The 26,591-nt window shown below is 38.4% G+C and overlaps 1 pseudogene; it reads left to right on the top strand.

The window, feature by feature from the left end:
* The first annotated feature begins 5,560 nt into the window (after window positions 1-5,560).
* Window positions 5,561-6,347, top strand: LOC103124426 (glycoprotein endo-alpha-1,2-mannosidase-like protein; annotated as a pseudogene).
* Window positions 6,348-26,591: the final 20,244 nt, after the last annotated feature.

The raw sequence follows: 26,591 nt of genomic DNA, 5'->3' as shown, positions 1-26,591 counted from the left end.
TCCCAGAGAGTTAAAATATAGGAAAGCTATAAAGGGAGGGGATGAGATATGGAGTTCTGGTGGTGGGAATTGTGTGGAGTTGTACCCCTTTTATTCTATGGTTTAGGCAACGTTTCCTTTTTATAAATAAAAAAAATTTAAAAAGGGAGTTGGGCGGTAGAGCAGCGGGTTAAGCACACGTGATGCACAAAGGGCATGGACCGGCCTAAGGATGCCAATTCAAGTCCCCAGCTCCCCACCTGCAGGGGAGTCGCTTCACAGGCAGTGAAGCAGGTCTACAGGTGTCTGTCTTTCACTCCCCCTCACTGCCTTCAACTCCTCCCTCTATTTCTTTCTGTCCTATCCAACAATGACATTAATAACAACAATAGTAACTATAACAATAAAACAACAAGGGAAACAAAAGGGAATGAATAAATAAATAAATATTTTTCAAAAAATTTAAAAGAATAGGGAATCTTCCAATGGAGGAGCTGGTGTACAGAACTCTGGTGCTGGGAATTATATGGAATTGTACACTCTTATCCATCCCACAATCTAATTGATCATCATCAGATCACTAATAATAAAGAATAATAAACAAAGAAAAGCATTCTTTGAAGAGTCAGGAATTCAAACACTTACATACTTAGAATCTCTAGAGAGGCATTGGTCAGTTTGGTAACCATTATCTGGCTATATCTTCTTACTGAGTGCTGGAAATGTGGCTATAACTGCATATTGAAATGTTAATGTTTTAGAGATAATAATATACTAAATAAAATAAAACTATTAAGTCAAATAGATTATATCCTGACAGATTAAGTCAAATAAAATTTACTATCAAATAAAAAAATAAATAAAAGAGATAGCACCCAGCACCAACATTTCCACCATCATCCACTGGGATGCAAATACTTCCCCTCCCTCCCCAGATCTTCCTCCCACTGAGGCCTTTGCTTTTTGCAATTATCTACACCCAGTCCAATTTCTTCTTGCAATAATCCACACCCAGTTCTGTCTTTTTTAAAAATATATTGATTTATTCCCTTTTGTTGCTCTTGTTGTTTCCTTGTTGTAGTTATTACTGTTGTTATAGATGTTGTAGTTGTTGGATTGGACAGAGAGAAATGGAGAGATGTGGGAAAGACAGAGAGGGGAAGAGAAAGACAGACACCTGCATACCTGCTTCACCACCTGTGAAGCACCTCCCCTGCAGGTATGGAAGCCAGGGGCTCAAACCAGGACCTTTTGCTGGTCCTTGTGCTTTGTGCCACCTGCACTTTACCTGCTGTGCTACCGCCCACCTCCCCACCAATTCTAGAAGGTCTTAAGTACCATCTAGAAGAGGTGGGAGTGGCTTTTCAGACATTTCTTCCAAAGAGAATATACATTGTACTCATCTGTCAACAACTGTCCTTAAACAGTTACCTCCCAAATAAAATAATTTGGGGAAAAAAGGAAAGCACCTTGTGCAGAAAGTAGGGAGGTGAAAGACAACTACTGAATAGTCACTAATCTGTGGAACAGAGACATTGAAACATATGATCATATAAAAAGTGAGTGGTCAAACTTCAGCTAAAACTTTGGAAGAATTATTCAGGATGTCTGGGGTGGAAGGGGGCAGACAGCTATGGCAGTGGGTGCAGTGTGGGACCACATCCTATGCCTATAGTTATATGATCTTGTAAACCATTATTCTTTCACTAGTTCAAGCTTTTTTTTTTTTATTTTTTTTTTTAAAGGTGGATTATAGTGAAAGCACTGTTGCTCTGTGAAAGAAAGCTGTACTTACCCTGCTGAATAATGAGGCTTCTTTGGTTTCAGCTGAAGATTTGTCCAGCCGACCCTGGACACACCTGGGAGGACACAGAAAAACTATCAGGGAGCTGGTAGAACTGAACTATCAGGTCCGGGGGCCACCGCTAAGAACCCTCTTTTATTCAAGTATTTTAAACTTTATAATCTTATTTTGGCAATAGAAATTTGCATATATACATGAACAAACTAATAATTTACTTCATTCCCCTAATAAAATTATTCAAATTTGGAATGTTACAATCTCTATACAAATAACTATCAAATGCATTTTGTATCTAGTCTTTTCTACCCCCTTCAGTCCTTTAAAGTCTCATTTAGTATCCCTTGAGACAATCCTATAAGTAAAAAACTGGTTTTCCCTTTTGGCCCTTGTTGTTTAATATTGTTGTTATTGTTGTTACTGCTGTCATCTTTGTTGGATAAGACAGTGAGAAATGGAGAGAGGCAGGGAAGAGAGAGGGACAGAGAAAGATAGACACCTGCAGACCTGCATCACCTCCTGTGAAGCAACTCCCCTTCAGAGGGGGAGCCAGGGCTCGAACCCGGATCCTTATGCAGGTCCTTGCATTTCGGGCCATGTGCGCTTAACCTGCAGCACTACCGCTGGGCGGGGAGGAAGCCCAGTGGCTGCCTTGCTCTCCTCTTACCTCTCCAGTTTCCCCTGTCCTCTTGTGAACATTCCCAAGAGGGGCACACAGCAATCCGAAGAAGGGGCCTGCTGGACCTCTTTCTCGTGGTCCACACAGCTAAGGCCTGGGGAGCCCTGCAGAGGCGCAGGGCTTATGTCACTTCTAGTTTCACTTCCTGGACAGTCAGGCACGCTGGGGGTGGGGTCTCACTCCTCCTCTGCCCTGACTGGCTGTCTGAGCCAGGCTGGCTGCGCAGCATCTGATTGGCTCCCTGGAACCGCCTGCGCAGTCCTAATTGGCTGCTGCCTCAAGGACTGCTAGGAAGACACGCAGCAGAGATGGAGGGGCTTCGAAGGTGTGTGGTTGTCCTCCCTCCTCAGATGGTGAGCAGAGCCGGCTTCAGTGCGGCCCCCACTGTGTAGTTTGTAAGCCCGCAGTGGAATTGTAGGACAACTGTGAATTTGCCTGTAGTTTGTATTTTCCAATGAATATAATACATAAGAAGTTAGACCATGAGAAGTTCTTTTTATCTCTCTCTCTCTCTCTCTCTCTATTTATTTATTTTAAAAGGAGACATTAACAAAACTGTAGTATAAGAGGGGTACAACTCCATACAGTTCCCACCACCAGAAGTCCTTATCCCATCACCTCCCCTGATAGCTTTCCTATTCTTTATCCCTCTGGGAGCATGGACCCAGGGTCATTGTGGGATGCAGAAGTTGGAAGTTCTGACTTCTGTAATTGCTTCCCTGCTGAACATGGGCATTGACAGGTCGATCCATACTTCCAGTCTGCCTCTCTCTTTCTCTACTGGGGCAGGGCTCTGTTAGATAGGACAGAGAAAAATGGAGAGAAGAGGAGAAGACATAGAGTGGGACAGAAAGACAGACACCTGCAGACCTGCTTCAAGGCCTGTGAAGTGACTCCCCCTGCAGGTGGGGAGCTGGAGGCTCGAACTGGGATCCCTATTCTGGTCCTTGTGCTTTGTGCCACATTCACTTAAACTGCTGCGCTACTGCCCATCTCCCAGCAGTTTAGGTTTTTAAATCCATCTGATGAAGACACATGGAGCTAGTAATAGTTATCCCTCATTGGGACAGATGCTAAGTGGGCAACATAATAATTCTGTTAAAAGTCTGTTAAAGTTATGATTTGTATTATACCTTAACTCCTTAATCACAACAAGATTGATGCCATACCACTGGCATGATAATGTTTGGGTTCTGGTTTAAAGGAGATTAAAGTTTAGGGAATCGAATGGCCCTTGAATATAGATGAGGGCAACTAAGAGAGGAAAAGATCCAGGCAAAGTATAAAGCAGGAAATAAAGTCCTGCATTTAAGTGCACTGTGTCGTAGCCTCACTGGGTGATGATAATTGTAGCAAGTTAGGGTAGCTTCAAGTAGTATATGAAATAAGACAAGTTCAGTGGTTATAACTAGGAACAGCTATAATATAATTAGTATGTAACTATATAATTAGTATATAAACTTTAATTCCTTGGCCCAATGATGTTGACTGTCATTTTTTAGTGGCAGTAGATTATTATAGAAGAAAGTTGACAGGTTTAAGCTTATAAAGTCTGCTTGGTTTAAATATCTCAAACTTAATGTGTGAATTAGTAGGCCATATGAAGTAATATTAATTCACAAAAATTTGTCAGATAATCATTCTAGTCTAATTCCAATTAGTATAGTTGTAGGAATAATAATGTTTAGTATTTGAGTCAATTTAGATTGAACTTAGCCAATCCTATATGTATTTAAAACTAACTGGCAGTGATAGGCTTACTGCTGCTTCACAAGCTGCAAACAATAATGGGAAAAATAATAACATATTGGCCAGTGTGTTGGCTCTCCAGTTCTTTATCCCTCTAGGAATATGGACCCAGGGTCATTGTGAGGTGCAGAAGGTGGAAGGTCAGTCTGGCTTCTGTAAATGCTTCCCCTCTAAACATGGTTGTGGACAGGTTGATCTTTATTCCTAGCAGGTGGCAAACTGTGGGCTCTAACCAGGATCCCTGGATCGGTCCTTATGTTTTGCACTGTGTGTGCTTATATTTTTAGTGGAACATTCAGATATTATTTCTATTAATGCAAAATCTGGTTTTGTGTGAGAATTACTATTGTGAAACACGCAGTAAAAAAGTTTCCTTATTTAATTGTGCCAAATTATTGACTAGTTGCCAAGAAAGTATTAGTTTAAACACAGTTTCTTAATAGAAGATGGTTTGAGAACAAGATGCATGAAATAATGACTGTTGACAATTTCTATGTAAAACTTCTGTTCTAAGTATGGCACCAAAATAAGTGTTTCTGGTGGTAGGGTGAGGGGAGATGTTTAGCTTCACTGTGATGGGCAGGAGGGAGGGACACAGACATTTGGTGCTGGGAATACTGTTAATATATACTGTTAATATATACTGTTAATATACTGTTAATATATACTGTTAATAATTCATAGTTTCACAAATCACTACTTAATATAAGAGGGTAAAAATGGATTGAATATCTCAAATTTTTGATGCATAAACCATATGAGTATATATGCCTTCATATATATATGCATTTTAGACTTCAAATTGGTAATCAGATTGAATTTTAACAATGGGCTCAAATTGTTAATGTGTCTCTAATAATAACTTGTACTTTGAAATACTAAATCACTTATAAGCTTAGACCAGGGAGATAGAAGCAACTGTTGGTGTCACTTTGTAAGATACAGCTATATGTAAATAAAACTAAATAAAATTCAGTAAAAACTGCTCAGCCAGGCAACCTCCACTGCGCCACCACACCTGCTAGGCCCCTGGAGCCCCCCAGTTCCGGCCCCAATGTGGTGCATGTCTACTCCAATCTGCATGCCTTCTACTACTCCTGGTACAGGATCCCATGGTGTGAAGGCCACTACATCCACTGGGACCACAACATGGTGCCACACTGCGACCCCAAGATCTTGGCCAGCTTCCTCTGAGGGCAGCACAGTCTCCTGATGACCTGTGCTCCAGCTTCGACCCAGAGCTGGAGCTCTACAGCTCTTGGGACCCCGACATGCTGTGGAAGTATATGGCCCAGCTCAGGGGGCCACCACCAGTATTCTGGTCCTGTCCTGGTACCCACCTGGCATGGCTGATGCTACCTGGGAAACCTCAGATGATCTGGTGCCTGTCATTCTAGCTATTGCCCATCAATACAACATCCAGGTGGCTTTCCACATCCAACCCTACAAAGGCAAAGATAACATCAGTCTGCATGATGATATCGAATGCGTCATTGACATGAATGGATCCCATGCTGCATTTTACCACCGTAAGACCAGCATGGATGGGTAAGAGCCTCCCTCTCCTTTATATCTGGGACTCATACCTCACATCCCCTGAGGCTTGGGCCCTCCTCCTGATACCAAATGGGCCCCACTCAATCAGCAACATTCCAAATGGCAGAATTTTCATAGCGTTGTTGATGTAAGAGGGCTCATCCATTATATTCTAGCTGCTGGATTTGATGGCATGTATACCTACTATGCTTCCAATGGCTTCTCCATGGCTCTTCCCGTCAGAACTGGAAAGCTGGGAGGAAGGTTAATGATGCCAACAACCTCATGTTCATTCCCAGAGTAAGGCCTGGCTACATTGACACCAGCATCTGGCCTTGGAACAACCACAATACTCGAAACAGGGTCAGTAGCAAATACTATGAAACAGCCGTACAGGCAGCCCTGACAGTGAGGCCTGAGATTGTCTCCATCACCTCTTTCAATGAGTGGCATGAGGGCACCCAGATCAAAAAGGCCATACCTAAGAAGACACCAACTCCGCCCTATTTAGATTACTTGCCTCATCAGCCCAACTTGAACCTAGAGTTGACTCGCCACTAGGCAGAGCACGTCATCAAAGAGAAGGGACAGTGGCTGATGTGAGGGGCTGGCATGTGTGCTTGAGGTACTAGTGTCCTAGCCTTAAGGGAAGATGAACTCCTGTGGGGCTCAGCTGAGGTGAGAAGCACTTACTGTTCTCCAAGTCATGCCTGAGCCCATGCAAAATGTGTTTCTAACAACACCAGGCATTGTTCCAGAGAAACAGGCTGACAGGTGACTGGACTTAGCCCAGGGCAACTCCACATCCTCACACTTTAAGCACTTCCAGTTTTGAACTTGGTAGGTTGGCATCATGGCACAACCCAGTCATTGTTCTTGGAAGAGGAACAGGGTTCTGGGCAAGCATGTACTCTGCTCCCTTCTGCCAGCCTGCATGTACTTTTTGGACTGCCTTCCCATATTTGTCTTCAAATTTTTAAGACTTTCTAATGGGAAATTCTAGTTTTAAGGTTTTTTTGTTGTTGTTATTGTTGGTTTTGTTTTTCCCTGATAGATTCTTTAACCCAATAATTAGGAAATGATCCTCAGCATTCACTTTCATTCCCCACATACTAATCAAGCACCTATGTGTTAGGTGCTATGGGCAAACTTGACCAAGAGATGGTACCTGTCTTCCTGAAGCCTGCAGTATCCCAGCCTTATTTTGGAGTGACCTTGTAGCTCGTGCCTGAGCACAGTAGTTTTTGCTTCAAATCTGGGCTGGGAGTTTGTTCTTTTTCCTTTCAGAATATACCTCTGTTCTCTAGAGCCTGCATTTCACAGATGAATACTTAGCTCCAGGGAGAAGGCGAGGTAACCCTACTCCATTTAGTTGCCTAAACTGAATGTGGCCCACCCACTAGAGTCATTTTCAGTGCTACTATGATTTGTATTAAATGTGATATTTTCAAGTAAAAAAAAAAAAGCGAGTTAGAGGGGCCGGGCGGTACTGCAGTGTGTTAAGTGGTACCGCAGCAGATTAAATGCACATGGAACAAAGCACTAGGACCAGCATAAGGTTTCCGGTTAGAACCCCCGGCTCCCCATCTGCAGGTTGGTTGCTTCACAAGCGATGAAGCAGGGCTGCAGGTGTCCTATCTTTCTTTACCACCTCTGTCTTCCCCTGCTCTCTCTATCCTATCAAAGAATGATGACATCAATAACAACAACAACAATAATAACAATGACAATGACGATAAACAACTAGGGAAAGAATAGCTTCCAGGAGCAGTATATTGGTAGTGCACACACTGAGCCCCAGTAGTAACCCTGAAGATCATAGTTGATCAATAAATGGATCACTAAAAGAGCCGCATCCTCTCCCCAAGGTGCAACCCCAACCTATCCTGGGTACTTTCACAGCAGCCTCAGCACCCGGTCACCACTCCAATCAGAAAGTGGACAGTCCATGTGTCATGAGACTGGTGGAGAGGGTTTCTCTAATGTCAGTTAAGGTGATGGCATCCCCTTACTGCCCCTCCCCCAGCCCATGGCACTTTTGAATGGGGCACAGTTTGCATATTTGCTAGATACTGTTAACTGCTTGGCTGTTCATGGTACTCTCTGGTTTTATTAATAATTGCTTCAGGATTCGGGTGGTAGCACAGTGGGTTAAGTGCTGGTGGCACAAATGCAAAGCATAAGCATCCCCATTCGAGCCCCCAGCTTCCTACGCACAGGGGAGTCGCTTCACAGGTGGTGAAGCAGGTCTGCAGGTGTCTCTCTTTCTCTCGCTCTCTCTGTCTTCCCCTCCTCTCTCCATTTCTCTCTGTCCTATCCTACAACAATGACATCAATAACAACAATAAGAACTACAAAAATAAAACAGCAAAAGCAACAAGAGGGAATAAATAAATATAATTTTTTTAGAAAAGAAAGTCTTTAAAAAATAATAATCACTTTGTTTTTGATACCTGATTATTTGGTTCATATATAGGGGAATAAATGTATTATCTTCATGTTGTAATGGAACCTTAGTCACCATACAGCATTCTACATATGTTTCTGCCACTTGTAGTGGCATCTATGTGAATGGATATGAGTTCAGTTGCACCTCTCTTTTTTACAGTCACCATTTGTTGGTGGGGAAATCTTCCAACCTTTGACTGGGAGGCTCTTTTTGTATTAGATGTTCAGCTGAGTTCCTTACAGAGAGCAAAATGTGGGATTTTCTTGACTCATCTAGCCACTCTTTACCTTTTAAGTTGCAAAAATCAGGCCATTAACATTTAGAGTAAATACTGAAACCTTAGTACTTAGGATCAGTTTGTTAATTTTATATATTTTCTTATGTTTAATAATCTTGACCATACTGCTCTCCAATTAGTGCTGGGTCACCAATTAATTCTTCTCCAGGTGCCCAGGCTTTCTGGATACCAGCACTGGATTGTTTGCTTGATTCTTTCATTTAGTGCTCCAGCTTTATTAATGACTTTGACCTTTTTCAGACTTGGACAACAGTTTTCTCAATTTAAAGAAAAAAAAATCTTTTCCATTTACTTTACGAAGGAGACAAGTTCCCCACTTGCAGAGGAATCGCTTCACAGGCTGTCTTGCAGGTCTGCAAGTGTCGGTATTTCTCTCCCCCTGTCTGTCTTCCCTTTCTCTATTTCTCTCTGCCCTTTCCAACATTGAACTATATCGACAGCAGCAATGATAACCACAGCAAGGCTACAACAAGGACAACAAAAGGGGAAAAATGGCCTCCAGGAGCAGCAGTGGATTCCTGGTGCAGGCATTGATCCCCAGCAATAACTCTGGAGGAAAAAAAAAAAAGAATGAGACAAGTTATAATAAACACAAATAGGGCTTCATTGTCATTTATTGTTTGCTATTCATGTCCTAACAAATTCGTGTGCACACTGGCTTCCTTTAGTTGCCATGTTTATTTTGCACTATCTTCATTCCCTACCATAGATCATCAGGTCATTCTACAATTTATTTCCCTCATTCTCCCCACCCCCACCCTTGGACGGACACACACACACACACACACACACACTCTCTCTCTCTCTCTCTCTCTCCATTTTTCAGTGTTTTTTCTCCTTATTTCCTTTGTTGCTTTGTTTTCAATTTATTATATCTAATAAGCAAGAACACATCTTCAAATCTGCTAACATTTGTTATTAATTTTTTATTCATGATGTATTTTATTTGATTTAATTTATTTTATTTATAAAAAGGAAACACTGACAAAACTATAGGATAAGAGGGGGTACAACTCCACACAATTCCTACCACCAGAATTCTGCATCCCATCCCATTCCCTAATAGCTTTCTTATTCTTTAACTCTCTGGGAATATAGACCCAAGGTCGTTGTGGGATGCAGAAGCTGGAAGGTTTGGCTTCTGTAATTGCTTCCCCACTGAACATGGGCATTGACAGGTCAATCCATACTCCAAGCCTACCTCTCTCTTTCTCTAGTAGGGTGGGGTTCTGGGGAATCAGAGCTCCAGGACACTCCAGGTGGGGTTGTCTATCCAGGGAAGTCTGGTTGGCATCCTGCTAGCATCTGGAGCCTGGTGGCCAAAAAGAGATTTAACATATAAAGCCAAACAAGTTGTAGACTAATCATGAACCTAAATGCTGGAATAGTGCAGATGAAGAGTTGGGGGGGTGTCTCTGTTTTGTAGAAAGCTAGCATGCATATTTTATTGGTTTTCAAATATAAAAGATAATAGGGTATACCCCCTATAATTCCATACTGTTCCCACCATCAGATTTCTGTGTCCTCATCCCCTCCACAGGAACCCACAGTAGTTCTCCAAAGGTCAGAAATATTGGCTGTCTTTTTAACTATCTATCTGTATCTGTGTCTATCTATCTCTATTTTTTTGCCCATTTTCCCCCTCTGGTCCTGCCTTCACTTCCTTCCTAAGTCATACCTACACCTATTACTATTTCTGAGTGTTCTTTTCCCCCCTCTTTTCTCTCACATAAGAGAAACAGTGACTGGTTTCCTCTGAGGTTGTCTAGATTTTGCTTCCCTTCAGCTTTCCCCATTTTGATCCCTTTGAGAGTATGTACCTACCCCCACCTAGGAACAATGGAAACAGGCTGGGGGTATGAATAAGCCTGCAAACACCAATGATCAGTAGAGAAGCAATTACAGATGCGGGAACTCGCACTTTCTGTACCCCAAAAAGATCTTTGCTCCATATTCTGCTAGCTTTATAAACAAACAAACAAAAAAATGCTCCTGATTTTCATACCTGAATTTGTTTTCAAGGGAATTTTGCAGTTGCTACCCATGTGTGTTTTTTTGTTTTACTAATTAACACAGACTGTCTATATCCCACCGTCAGACTATTGCTTCTTTCTTCTTAAAGATAGTCAGTCAATGAACCCAATACTCAAAGATAGTGTTCTGTTCTACCTCAACTGTGTTTCATACTATAAATCAGTGTACTTTTGCTTCCAGTTTAGTCTATTTCACTAGGAGATCATGACCTTGGGAGTCCAGTTCATAATGGATCACATAACAGCTTTGACTCATCCTGAATGAGAATTTTCTGAAAAGTCACTTAGCCTCTCTTGGCCTCAAATTGTCTATGAACGTAATGGTGATGAAAATATATACCACTGAGATCAGCTTTTATACAAGTTATTTCCTGACCCTTACCTCTCCTTAACTGAATATGATCTACCTCCTTGATAGTCCTTTTTCTTTTTCCTACAGTAGCTGGGGCTTTGCTGGCACTATACTGAGTGAAGCAAAATCATATATCCATGACATTTTTACTTCCTTCAGAATTCAATTTTCTTTTAATTTTCAGAATTAATCCCACTATAAGAATGTTCACTATAGAGTGAAGTAATATTATAAAAATTCTGAACTCTAGTTGACCGGGAGGTGGCACAGTGGCTAAGGCACTAGACTCTCAGGCATGAAGTCCCGAGTTCAGTCCCTGTCAGCACATGTACCAGAGTGATGTCTGGTTCTTTCTCTCTCTCCTATCATTCTTGTTAATAAATAAATAAAATCTTTAAAAAAAGAATTCTGAACTATAAATGAGGTTATAATTAAGTTATGTCTAATATATATCTACTTGATTAACAAGAGTGGTATCACTGAGTACAAAAAAAGGAATTTGGGGCTGGGTGGTAGTACACCTGGTTGAGCACACCTTACAGTATGCAAGGACCCAGGTTGGAGTCCCTGGTCTCCACCAACAAGGGGAAAGTTTCACAAGTGGTACAGCAGGGCTGCAGGTGTCTCTCTGTCTCTCTCCCTCTCTATTACCCCATTCCCTTTTGATATCTGTCTGTCTCTATCCAATAAATAATGATAGTAAAAATAGTTTTTTTTAAAAGGAAATCTTGGTGCTTTGAAAATTCATAAAATATTTTGAATGAAGGAATTTTTTTTCATGGGTGTTGAAGCAGGTCTGCAGGTGTCTGTCTTTCTCTCCCGCTACCTGTCTCCCCTTTCTCTCTCAATTTTTCTTTTTCCTATCCAACAACAACAACAAGGACAACAACATGGGAAAATGGCCTCTAGGAGCAGTGGCATTGAGCCCCAGCAATAACCTTGGAGACAAAAAAAGTAATATATCTTTTAAATTTTAAATATTTATTTTTCCACAAATGATAGGTACATAGTACGAGGTGGGGATAACGGGGCAGGGCAACATTTGCATTCGTGATATCAGGAACTAAACTCAAGGTCTCATGCTTGTGAGTTGAACACTTTATCTATATGTCACTTCCTGGTCCACAAAAGTTGAGTATTTTTCTTTTTAAAGATTTTTATTTATTTAATAATGAGAAAGATAGGAGAGGGAGAAAAAAGCCATCACTCTGGTACATGTGCTGCCAGGATCGAACTTGGGACCTCATGCTTGAGAATCCACTGCTACATCCACTTCACTGCCTACTGGACCACAAAAATTGAATATTTTTCACTGATATTCTTTGCAGATACACAAAAACAACAACAGTAATGTCAATGACTTACATACTAATGAGTATTTTGAGAACATTACTGCCAAAGGGAAATTTTCTATCACATTTTATAAAGGAAAAATATGACACTAAGTATACAACATAGGAGGGAGAGTTGGTGTAAATCGTCACCAACCAATCAACTCTGGTTCTGATACCATTTTATATTAGCATGTATGAGGAAGGTTAGTGTAAAATACATACCAAAATACAAAGAGCCTAGCAGTCACTGTAACTTTGAAGATAGAAATTCCAGTATCTTCTGAATAAAACTGAGCTATTTTAGAGGTAGAAAGTAGAATTTTATGACTTCAAATATAGTAGAAGAAAAAACTACAATAAACTGAAATGTAGCTTAAGAAAATGAAGGCAGGTGTTACAATACAGTGTCAGTAAGGACGCGATACAAATGTGAGGAACCTGCTTTCCTTTTTTTCACAGAGTGCCAGGGTTGTAGTTCTATGGGCCACTGCAAAATCAGGATTTCCATAGCTATTCCTGAGATTATATACATGTCAGCTTTCAATACAAGGATGTGGGACAGTTAGTGCTTAACTGAAACTTTCCCATTGCCAATTTTTGCCACACAGTTAATCATTACATTGGAATAGTGCATGGGTAGTGATGCTGTCTGTCTGCTTTATTCTGAGGTTTTTTGGTTTTTGATAAAGTAGAAACAAGACCTGGGATAAAAGGGAAAGCAACTGTACCCCTCTTATCCTATGGTTTTGTTAATGTCTCCTTTCTTAAATAAAAACTACCTTATGGTTTTGTTCGTTAATCCTTTCTTAAATAAAAAATTAAAAAAAAAAGACTCTGGGGTGGGGGTGCGGGTGAGAATGCAGGTCCAAAAAAGATGACAGAAGACCTAGTGGGGGTTGTATTGTTATATGGAAAACTGGGGAATGTTATGCATGTACAAACTATTGTATTTACTGTCAAATGTAAAGCATTCATTCCCCAATAAAGAAATAAAAAAATAATAACATAAAAATGGAAAGCAACCAGAAAAAGATAGTACTGATTTGATACTTAAGTAAATCCTTGGATACCAGTTATTTTAGTCACTGCTTGAACTCATAAAGGAATCATACATCTTCATTGATCTGTATGTAATTATCTGAAAAAGTGACTAAAAGTTTGATTAGTTATACTGTTAAAGTCCTTCCCTTTTGTATTATTTTCTCAGGCATTATTTTCTAATTTCTGGTGTCCCACATATAAATAGCTTCTCATGTTTGAAGATTTCTTTTAATTTTTCCAATCAGTAACTAAATTTATTAGAGGCCAAAAGATTTGCATAAAAATAATTTCCCACTCATTTATCAGTATTAACTATATATTAATGCCATTTCAAATTTAACACATGACTCTGGGTACTTAATTTCCACTTCTTCATCTGTTTAATGTGGTTTTCCTCATCTCGTTAAGTGCAGCATTATCACTCTCCAGTTACTTTCTCAAGTTAAAAAAAAATGTAGGATTTGGGCAGCAAAATATATCACTTAGATATAATGCTTGCCTTATCATACACATATCCTGAGTTTGAGCTAAGCCCACACAGCACTAAAGAAATTTTCGATACTCTGGAGTCTTTCCATCTTTCTATCTCTGTCTTTCTAGGAAAGCTGATTTGGAGTGGTGAAGCCCCAGTGATGATTATATATATGGAGAAAGGGGGGAGGGTAGTAGTTAGAACTTCGTATTTCTTAGGGCATGGGTATTGGCACACCAGGTTGAGCACACATAGTACACAGTGCAAGGTTACCTGTAAGGATCCTGGTTTGAGCAACTGGTTCACCACCTGCAGTGGGGCCATTTCACAAGCAATGACGCAGGTCTGCAGGTGTCTATCTTCTCTCTCTCTATCTCTCCTTCTCCTCTCAATTTCTCTCTGTCCTATCCCAAATATCGAAAAAATGGCCACAGTAGGAGTGGATTCTTAGTGTAGGCACCAAGCCCCAGTGATAACCCTGGAGGTAAGAAAGAGAGAATTTTGTGTTTCTTTTTTTCCCCACCATCATCCACTACATAAATATTCTCAACTATATCAAAGATCCATCCATTTCTCCCCATCTTTTTTTGCTTGGAATTCTAGTTGGTTTCTAATATGCACACCATAAGCATAAAATACAAATGCCTATCAGTCACATCACTTTTACTTACAATGTATTATTCTTTTCAGTATCTATTGGAATAAATTTCTTTTTTAATTTCTTTATTGGGGAATTAATGGTTTACAGTCAACAGTAAATATAATAGTTTCTACATGTATAACATTTCCACATAATAATACAACCTCCACTAGGTCATCCTCTGCCATCATGTTCAGGGACTTGAACCCTCACCCCAACCACAGCATCTTTTACTTTGGTGCAATACACCAATGAATAAATTCTGATTCCTCATACTGTGAGCAATGTCCTATTGACCTCGACTGCTTTTTTGCCCACACTTTATTCATCAACACTTTACTTTTCAAGAATTTTATGCCACACTGATTGTCTCTTTAATAGTGTAATTTAATTTTTTGGTAGGACAGATGACAAAAACAGTAAGGAAGAGAGCATCAGAGAGAGAAAGTGTTAGCACAGTACTGTTCCGTCACTGTAAAGTTTCCCCTTTGAGTGATGTTCCCAAATGTTTGTCAGAAGCTCAAATCTGGTTCCTTGGTTTCTTGGAGTCTATGGACAAGCTTTCTCACTAGTTACTGCTCTTTTATTTTATTTATTTATTTTTTTGTGTTAGTCTTTGCACTAACTATATCCTATGCTTGCTATATAATATACACATAATATATAAAATCATATTACCTATGTCTACAATAAGTTAAATATACCTTATTAAACCCTGAGTATCAGAATAGACTCTGGCCACCTGGAAATATGAACTGCAGATGAATGAATGGAAGCAAATTATAGTTTAATGCTTAAGATCTTTGAGCACATTTTTATTTTAATTTAGCAATTTGGTGGTTTTTGTTCTTGTGGCCAGAGATATATTTTGGAAACTCAATTCTTGTTTATGTTAATTAGGCTCTAGTAATATTGGTTCTGTTATAAATTGTTTTGCTTAAAGCCACTTTCCAAGAACTAGAGATGAAATTAAATGAAGATTTACTGCAGTTTGAAATCAGGAAATGCAATGCCTCTAGCTTTGCTCTTTTCAAGATTGCTTTGGTGATTTGGGGTATTTTGTTGTTCTTTCTCAAACTTCGTATTGTTTATCTATTTCTGTAAAATTGGAATTTTTGTGGCACTTATATTGGATCTTTAGCTCACTTTTGAGTAATATGGACATTAAAACTATCTTAATTTTTCCAGTCCATAAACACAATAGATTTATTCCTTTCATTTAATATGTTTAAGTTTCACAGATTTCAAATTATACAACTTTTTCTCCTGGGTTGAATCTGTCCCTAAACATTTTCTTTTTGCGGTTATTATAGATTATTTTTTAAAGTCCTCTTTCAAGTAAATTCTTGGTATACAAAAGTGCAACTGATTTTGGTGCATAGACCTATATTTTGCAACTTTACTAAATCCATGTATTAATTATAATGGGCTATTTTAGTGTGACTTTGGGATTTTCTATATTTATCTAGACAAGTAGAGATAATTTTACTTATTTCTAACTTGGTTTATCAGTACTATGTTGAAAACAAAATGGCAAGATCATAGGCCCTCTTCCAGTCTTGAAGAAAATATTTTTATCTTGCCACTATTGTCTGTAATGTTAGCACTGTGCTTCCTGTGAAGCATTATGGCCATGTAGTTCCATAGAAATAAGACCTACTTATGTGGGATGAGTAAAAATTTAATGATTGACCATTACCTTTTTTTTTCTGATGCTAATAGGTTGCCTAATAAAATCTGGAATTTCTAAATGGCTCTTACAGCAGTAAGAATAACAACACTGATAATAAACAAATGCAACAAAAGGGGAAAAATAAAGTATAACTAATTAATTAACTAATTAACTAGAGATATAACTAGTGGTGGGACATGGGCCACACATGTGTGAGGTTCTTGGTTTGATACCCAACACCCTCCAAAATGCCTGGGGAAATGACCACAAATCATAGATTCTTAAGGAAACTGCCACTCTAAAGCACGAAGTAGTTTAATGTGGATTAGTGGATGTTATTTGAAAAAAATCACTTGTAATTGTTGTGTTTTACACCTAATAGGTAAACATATAAATCAAGGTAATTTAGACGATTTTCAGCAACAATACCAGTTAATTCCATTTGTCTAATTACAATTATATTGAGAGTATCTGGGCAAGCTTATAGGTTGGAGAAAAAGTTCAAACATACTGCTATTTTTGTCGAGATCTCATTTTTCACATTACTATAAAACTGGAGTTTAGAAACAGTTTCCCGACCAAGGATCTTTTCAGCATTAAAATTTAATGATTTTTTTTTTTTTAAAGCAGAGTATTTTAGAGAAGGCAGCTGTTACTGAGCAACTTTATTTACTCTTTACTAGCTAAGTGCAAATATTTTATACTAACCACTTTTTTCCCCCAAGAACACTGTTCAGTTTGGCTATGGTGCTCTTGGGGATTAAATCTGGGACCCTGGAGCCTCAGGCATGAAAGTCTTCTTATATAACCACAATGCTGTCTACCCAGCCCACCACTTTAGTCTTAATTATGAACATTCTTTTTTCAATGAAGATACATGACAGAGTAGTTCTGTAAGCAGAAAGACTACAACTTTTTAAAAAAATATTTATTTATTTATTCCCTTTTGTTGCCCTTGTTGTTTTACTGTTGTAGTTACTATTGATGTTGTTTTGGTTGGATAGGACAGAGAGAAATGGAGAGATGAAGAGAAGACAGAGAGGGGGAGAGAAAGACAGACACTTTCAGACCTGCTTCACTTCTTGTGAAGCAACTCCCCTGCAGGTGGGGAGGCGGGGGGCTTGAACCAGGATCCTTACTCCAGTCCTTGTGCTTTACACCACCTGCGCTTAACCCTCTACGCTTCCGCCTGACTCCCAAGACTACAACTTTTTGATGTATCCATCTTCAAATCTCTCTTATTCACGTAACAATATACTTCAATAATATTTATTTGTTTGTAGGTTTGTTTACTTATTATGGGAGACACATAAAAGAGCCAGAATTTAGCTCTAGAATAAGGTGGTGCTAGGGATTGAACTTGTGACCTGTGGTTACAAGTTATTGTCTAAACACCAAGATAGATTCTTAGCCATAACGTTAAATATTTCACTCTATAATATGTTGAATGATACTCTCTTATATATTTTTATTTTATAAAAATATTCTAAATAATTGGAGAGCTATCGGGGAGGGGATGGGATACGGAGGTCTGGTGGTGGGAATTGTGCAAAGTTGTACCCCTCTTATCCTATGGTTTTTTCAATGTTTCTGTTCTATAAATAAAACATTTTTAAAAAGATGTTAGAAAATTAAACATCAATCCAAGAAAACATAGAACATATAAATATTCTAAATATATATTCTATATAAATTTATATATATATATATATATTCTAAAATATATTTTTATCTTTACTTACTGGATTTTGGCACCAGGAATCAAGAAGAAGGGGGAGATAGAGAGGGAGAAATGCTGAGAGACACCTGCAGTACTGCTTCACCACTTGTAAAACTTCCCCTCCTACAGGTGGGGTCCTGGGGGTTTGAACCTTGTACATTGCAACACGTGCACTCAAGCAGGTGTGCCACCACCCAGGCCCACTCTTTTAATACAAATTCTGTTCAAAGCATGTGTCGACTTCATGACCATTCACTCATCCGTGGAAAAATCTTGATTTAATACCAAAGACTTCACACCAACAACTAGGTTAGTGACATTTGATTGATAGATCAGTGGATAGAGAAATTTTACTCTTCAAAGGAAAATGCTTTGGTAGATCAAATTCTAACAAAGGGGCAGTCAATTCATATACTTCACTTGTTACTGATAGACAGTATTTTCAATTTATTTTTTAAACTTCCACTAATTCAAATTAATATCAGACAGTATACACGACATACACAGACCTTGATGTCTTAATAAGGCAAAAACATCCATGGTAAAAATAAAAGAAGGAGAAGAAATAAAATATAGTAATTTTGTTATTGTCAGCCACTCATTTTTTTTTTAGCAATTCTAACACAATTTTTAATCTGCTACCAACTCTAATACAATTTTAGTTTAATAGAATTAAATTTTACTTAGTCATTGCAATGAATATCTATCATTAATAGTAATGTGTTCCCAATTTTTCAATATTACTGAGTTATATATTTGCTGAGGGACCAAACAGTGACACAACCGAAAGAACACTCATGTTACCATATGAGGAGACCCAGGGTCAAGCCCCAGGTTCCCACCTGCAGAGCGAAGCATCACAAGAGTTGAAACAATGTTGCTAGTGTCTCTTTCTTTTCCTTTCTCTATATTGGAATTAAAGGGAATAAAGCTTTATTAAAAAATGAATTCCAGTAGAGGTAGAGTCATTGTGTAACACCAAGCCTCAGTAATAGTACTGTTGACAAAAAAAAAAAAAAAAAGAAGGGAAAAAAGATTGATTGGCAGGGGTAGATAGCATAATCATTATGCAAAGATACTCTCATGCCTGATGCTCTGAAGTCCCGCGTTCAATCGCCCTCACCATAACCAAAGCTGATCAGTGTTCTGGCAAAAGAGAGTGGGAGAGGGAGAGGGAGAGGGAGAGGGAGAGGGAGAGGGAGAGAGAGAGGAATAGAGGAAGGGAAAGAGAGATGGAGAGGAGGAGGGGGAGGGAGGGAGGGAAGGAGGAAGAAAGACAGAAGAAGGAAGGAAGGAAGGAAGGAAGGAAGGAAGGAAGGAAGGAAGGAAGGAAGGAAGGAAAGGAAAAGAGGGACTGGGTGGGTGATGCACCTTGTTGAGCACACGTTATAGTGCTCAAGGACCCAGGTTCGAGACCCCGGTCCCACCTGCAGAGGAAAAGCTTTGCAAGAAGTGAAGCAGGGCTACATATGTCTCTCTTTCTCTCTCCCTCTCTATCTCTGCTACCCTCTCAATTTCTGGCTGTCTCTATCCAATAAATAAATATGAAAAAAGAAAGAAGGAAAGGAAGAAAAAGGTTGTATTTCTACTATGTGTTTTCTAGGACTTGCAATGTAGTATTGAGCAATCCTTGCATGGGTTCTAACATGATGAGGCCTAAGCACCATTTTGAGTACAAATCTGAAATGATTTATCACTTGGCCTCAACAGAGTGCAAACATACTGCTGCTATAACAGAAAAAAACATGAAATATTCAGTGTGACTAGAAAGCAATCTTTGTATAAATGATATTTAACACCCAGGACAGAGCAGTCTGAAGAACTCTTAGAATGTGAGAAATGGACCTACTCTATGATTTGGCAAGTCCTCCCCTGGGGATATCCTAGAGAATTAAACACACCTATTCAAAAAGACCTGTGTATACATATGTACATAGCAGCAAAACTTGTAATAGATCAAATATGGAAGCAACCTAGGTGTTAAGCAACAGATAAGTGGGTAAGGGAGTTGAGGGACATATAGACAATGGACAACTACTCAGTCATGAAGAATGATGAAATCACCTTCTTTACCTCATATTGGCTAGAGATTGAAAGAATCATGTTAATTGAGATAAGCCAGAAAGAAAAGGATGAATATGGGATGATCTCACTCATGGGCAAAATTTGGACTGGTGGTTTGATGAATTGCACCAAAACAAAGATTCTGAAGAGGGAGGGTTTGGAGGGGTGTATGGGGATGGGAGAGGAGGGGGTCGGGGTTCTGATACTGTTGGTGTAAAAAGACCTAAGCTGAGGGTGAGAGTGTTTGCAGACATCTATAAAGTTCACATGAGAACTTTCATCTCTATGTCAGCACCTATACTGTTAAACATTAGCCCCCTAATTAAAAAATAAACAAATTAAATAAAAAATAATAAAACTCAGGACCTGAGTAAGAAATAAGAATTTCTAGGGGGGAAAATTGCATCTGAGTTTGTGTGCACTTGAGTTAATGAAGAATGAAGAGCAACGAAAAGGTTTTTAGTGGTTCAAGTCACTCATGTTCTGAAGTAGTGGATATCTTACACTATAGAAAGCTGAAAGCGAGTTGTGTCGTAGCGCAGCAGGCAAAGCACAGATGGCGCAAAGCAGAAGGACTGGCAGGCATAAGGATCCAGGTTCGAGCCCCTGGATCCCCAACTGTAGGGGAATCGCTTCACAGAGGGTGAGCAGGTGTCTATCTTTCTCTCCCCCTCTGTTTTCCCCTCCTCTCTCCATTGCTCTCTGTCCTATCCAACAACAATGACATCAATAACAACAACAATAATAACTACCACAATAAAACAACAAGGGCAAGAATAAGGGAAAATGAATCAATAACTATTTTAAAAGAAAGCTGAAAGATTGTAGATTTAAAAAAACACGTTATAGGGGGCCAGGTAGTAACACACTAATTACCATGTGCAAGGACCTAGGTTGAAGCCCCCCTCCAACCATCTGTATCTCCCACTACTTTCTCAATTTCTGTCCAATCAACTAAAATAAAAAGAAAAAAAAAAGGAAAATGTGGCCATGGGGAGCAATGGATTTGTAGTGCCAATACAAGCCCCAGTGATAACCCTGGTAGCAATTTAAAAAAAGAAAGAAAGAAAGAAATGTTACAAGAAAGAAAAGACAGTTGAGATAAACAACAGAACAAGGACACCCAGGGGGAACATGCAATCCACCTAATTTTCAAGATTTCCTAAGCTTGAAATATCCAAGGAGACAACTGTGGATAGAGAAAGGACAAGTATTCAGGCATTCTTCGTTTTAAGACTGCATTGACCTCTTTCAAATGTTACTTGTTTCATACTTACTCTTCTAGGTAAGCCTTTCTGACTACAAAGCAGTAGTTCCATGAACAGTGACCTCCATATGGCTGGTTTTTTTTTTCTTTCTTATTTTTTCTCTTAAATAAAAAGAAAAAAATATGCAGGCATTTGTATGGGTTTGATAATACCACCATAACGAGAACTTACTTTTCCTCTTATATAATATGAGAACATATCATGTGTCGTTTTGAGTGTCTTAACTTGTTTTAATTCCTTTTATTTTCACATGCCTTTGAGGTGCTTAGATTATTGACACCGTTTTAACAATATATAACTATTACACATTAAGGTCACTTTCCTTGAGGTCTCTCAGTTAATAACAGATATGGAATTTTAGTATATAATCTTTGATCTCAAGAATCTTAATATTTAATAGTCATGACATAAGCTCAATCTGTATGTCCATAATACATATCATGTGACATACAGCAGTCACATAAGGAATGATATTTTGGGCATGGTCTCTGTTTTCTCTTTCCATTCCTATATTGCTATTTGAAATCAGAACAGTCTCATCCCCAGGCCTCCAATAATTAAGCTATATTTTACTCATTGTATTTAACACTCTTTAAAATCTTTTTATTTATTGTTATTATTTATTGATATTTATTGTTTTATTTATTGATATTATTTTTCTCATTTAATGTGAAGTTCAGAAAAGCAAGAACATTAACCAGTTCACCATCCATTCCTAGAATTTATTACACTTCTAAAAATAATTGCTTAATAAATATTTGTTTATGACTGAATGATATTAATTACATAGTTCACTACAATTCATAGTACTTTAATTAGTAATTTAATATTTATTTACAAAACTATGAGACAACAGGGGTATAAATTCACACAGTTCTTACACCATTCCCTTCATTAGAAACTACAGGATTTTTCCAAAGTCACATATGTGAGTTGACTATTATTTCTATAACTATATATATCCTAATTTTTTCTATGGTCCTGTATTCTCTTCTTTTTAAGTCACACCTACTCTTTTTACTACTTCAAAATGTCCTTCCTTTTTTCTTTTTCTTCTTTCTCTGAATCTTGATGGAATTGAAGTTCAGAGCCATCTAGTTATCTTTCCCAAGCATTTCTCCCCTTCTCGGGGGTATGGATCAGAATTCTTTTGGAGATGCAGAAGGTAGGAGTTCTGACTTCTGTAATTGCTTCTCTGCTGAGCATGGGCATAGGCAGATCGATCCATACCCCAAGCCTGTTTCTATCTTTCCCTAGTTGGGAAGGGCTCTGGAGAGGCGAGGCTCCAGGACACATCGGTTTGGTCTTCTGCCAAGGGAAATCAGGATAGAATCTTAGTAGCACCTGCAACTTGGTGACTGAAAGGCAGAAAGTTATGAGGCATGAGAAAATATTTAGTATATAGGAGGCAGAAAATAGGAATAAAACAGGTGAGAATAGGGATTTTTAGGGTTGTAAGATGCTAGAAAGTATATTTTAGGTATGTTCCTAGGGCTCTGTGACTTTAGTAATTTTTGCTTGAGCTTGATAGTTAACATGGAAGGTGGGCTAATAATATTGTCTGGGAAGATGTAGTCAGAGTTGATAATAGGACTAGAAAGCTGCATTAGGGCAGTGAGCAGCTTTCAAACTTGAAGAAAGTATATACAATTAACTTTATACTTCATTGATTTGACCCAGGGCACATTCACATTTAGCATAGGAACCTGTATTACTCTGAGTCTCTGTCACTCTGAGTTCTAAGAAGCACTCATCTCAGGTCCTGTCTTCCTGGAGTGGCAGAGTAGACTGACCCAGCCTTCCTTTGGATTGCTGCTTTATAGTAAGGGCAGAGTCCTGGAGAGGCCCACAGAGGGCTTATGATTATGCTCCTGATGAAAGTGACAAGTGAATGGCATTTTAAGATAAAAAATTTGAGGCTACAAACCAATAGTAAATAATTTGTATATAAATATAATATATTATATATACATATATATATTACAACTCAGTAAACAAAGTTCATAATATATACCTTTAACTTGAATAATAACTTTTTCTTTACCTTTTGCTATTTTATTGGGGAGGGGGGAGGTAATGGTTTATAGTACAGTTGTTGACACATGGGCACTATTTCTCATTTCTACATAATAGGGTCTGAAAATCAATCTCACCCCTAACATAGGTCCTTTTTCACCATCATGCAACAGAACCCCAAAGTTTATCCCCCTTGACTCCTCACAGTCTCTACCCCGTTCTTCAGAGTCCTTTGCTTAGTTGCAACGCTACTACATAGTTGAGATTCTTTTCACATGACTTCAGAGTTACTACTACAGTTACTCTATCTTCCTACAGTCATTCCGCTATAATTCCCTCTTTATAGCTCTATATTATAATCCTACTTAAATATCATTTTATCACACACTTCTAAAGACCAAAATCCTTAAATTGCTCTAGAAATTCTCATCTTTTAGGTATTTATTGCTTATTCTGAATTATTATGCATCACATGATTTCTCTGCTTATACTACTGTCCATGCCTTCTGCACAGCTTGCTCTACAACAGTGGTCATTTGTTCACTAGTCTGAGAGCACAGACGCCTGCTTATTCCTTATGCCGGTCCTTGTGCTTTGCGCCACCTGCGCTTAGCCCACTGCACTACAGCCTGACTGCCTGCTTATTCCTATGTTTTGGTCTCTACCTTTCTTACTATCTCAAATTTCGTGTCTTAATATAATTTCTCTAAGGAGAGAACTCAATATTCGAACTTTAGCCACTAGATCACCTCCACAGGAGATAGTTCAGCAGGGATAGTGCATGTCCTAACATACATCAGACCCTAAATTCAGCCCCTTGCATCCTAAGAGAGTGGCATAGGCCAGCAACACTTCATGGATGCAGGAGCTATGCATTGTTTGTGTGCTTCCTCTTTTCTGTCTCTTCTTCTCATTTTCTTTCTCTCCTCTCTGTGGATATAGAAGTAAAAATTTATTCTAGAGAGCTTGCTCAGGTGGTCCAGAAGGTGGCACAGTGGATAAAGCACTGGACTCTCAAGCGTGAGATTCCAAGTTCAATCCTTGGCTGCACATATATATGAATGATGTCCAGTTCTTTCTCTTTCCTATCTTTCTCATTAGTAAATAAATTAAAAATTAAAAAAGAAAGAACGTTTACTGCTTAAAGAGATAGAGAGGGGTGGGTTACTCAGTAATACTGTGAATGTACAAGGCCCTAAGGCAGCATTTCAAAAATAAATGTTTAAAAGTCTAAAAGCTACCATTCAATAGACCCAATTACAAAATTAAACATTCTGTAGAAACTAATTAAACATCTTGACATTTCATTGATTGAAATCACTCCCTCCTTATAATTAATAGAAAACTAGGTCTAATATCAGACACAATCATGATAGGGTACTAAATCAGTGAACTAAAGCACTATTTCTCAAATTATTTAACAATTTAAAGGAGGGATTTATGATATATATATATATATATATATATATATTATGGTCCATTTATAATTGCTTAAACTTTCTATTATTTTTGGCTTTTAAATTTAATCCTCACTAATGAAAAATCACCTGCAGGTTGCATATTTGATAAGTACATGAAGACTATTGGGTTTGTATTATTTTTTAAGCACCAAGTAAGAGAAGGATTTTAGAGATAACCTAACATGTTTTAGTTTAATTAGTTTTTAGAATTTGGGGCTTTATTTCACTCCACCATAAATACTCAAATTGTAAAACTAAAACTTCTCTCAATGGGAACTTTCTATAATACAGGAAAAAGCTTAAGGGTTTTTAGCTTTTAGAGTTGTTACAGAATATCAGGAAAAAGGCTTAATGGGGTCAGTTTGTAATAAAATCTATGCTGTGCACAAGTTTTGTTGGTTTTCATTTCAGCAATAATTTTTGAATAAAGTAGAAAAGATGGCAAGAGGATAAGAATAAGGTTCCTTTTTAACTCACACTTAATGATATATGGCAACATGTAGAACAATATAAATCAAAAGTAAATTTCTCTGATGTCCACAAAATTTTTATCATAAACCACTGAAAAATCCCAACACATATTTGTGTATGTGTCTTTTTTGATAATTAAGTGGTAGCATTTACAGACGATTTCTTTGCCAAATGTTCAATTTGTTCTTTGTTTTGGTTTGGTTTTTGCTATTTTTTTGTTTGTTTGGTTTTTTTTTAATGTATCTTTTTTAATTAATTAATTATTTATTTATTTTCCTTTTTGTTGCCCTTGTTGTTTAACATTGTTGTGGTTATTAATGTCGTTGTTGTTGGATAGGACAGAGAGAAATGGAGACAAGAAGGGAAGACAGAGAGGAGGAGAGAAAGACAGACACCTGCAGACCTGCTTCACCACTTGTGAAGCGACTCCCCTGCAGGTGGGGAGCCGGGGGCTCGAACTGGGATCCTTACGCAGGTCCTGGCGATTTGCCCCAAGTGCGCATAACCCGCTGCGCCACCGCCCGACTCCCGTTTGTTTTTTTTTTTTTTTTTTTTTAATAACCAATGGATGGTCCACACAATGGAGATAAATCACAAATGAATACAGTAGATTTGAAAGTTTTAGAGGAATAACAACTTGTATAATAATAAGAACATTAAAGTTTACCAAGTTGAGGCTAGGAGGAAGTGAAACTATGCAGGGGTGGTAAGGGCACTGAGGTATCACACAACTAAATTTGATCAAATGTGGGGGAAATATGCATAGATCACAATGTACTTGGGAATCTAGACAACATAAAGTTCAACACTCATTTCACAGGAGAGGAAATTGAATCATGTTCTGATAAGTTATACTGTATATATTCCATGTTTTTTAAAATTGCAAGCAGTTTTAAGAACTAGCATTCCAAGCTTCCTCACTAGAATATATATATATATATATATATATGTTTGTGTGTGTGTGTGTGTGCTTCCCCCGTTTTCTACATTCCACATTCCACATTTCCCTTTCATGACTTACTCTGCAAATTCTATTCTTCCTCTCTTACTGTCTATCATTATGTTCCTAATCTATTGATTAATATACTCTGTCTTCAATATACAAGGCATGAAGTGATTATGTGATGCCAGCCTTTACTAATTCATGATCTAATGAGTAATAAACATGGTACAATATATAATATAATACAGGAATAGAAATCAAATAAGGAGGAATTCATGTAAAATGCCATAATTCTCTCATTTTCTCCTCTGTATACCCCTCTCTGTTGTATGCTTTATATTTGGTTCTAGTTCTCCCCCGCCAAGAGAATTAGATCAGTCCAGTTAATTTCACGGGCCCGCTTGGCCCCGCCCCTAGAAAACCCGCCAGAGTTCCAGAGTTACAGAGTAAGAGAGAGTTCCACAGTGGAAGAGTTTCAGAGTTCGAGAGTTCCAGAGTTGGAGGGTTCCTGAGTTCCAGAGTAAGAGAGAGTGCTTGCGCCGCCGCAAAGAGACAGCAGAGTTCTGTTTGGTGATTAGTTTGTCTTAGTTTATGAATCGTTGTTCCTGAATAAA

This window comes from Erinaceus europaeus, chromosome 5, assembly GCF_950295315.1.
Source record: "Erinaceus europaeus chromosome 5, mEriEur2.1, whole genome shotgun sequence".
Classification (NCBI taxonomy): Eukaryota; Metazoa; Chordata; class Mammalia; order Eulipotyphla; family Erinaceidae; genus Erinaceus; species Erinaceus europaeus.
This window is presented reverse-complemented; position numbering and strand designations above follow the sequence as displayed.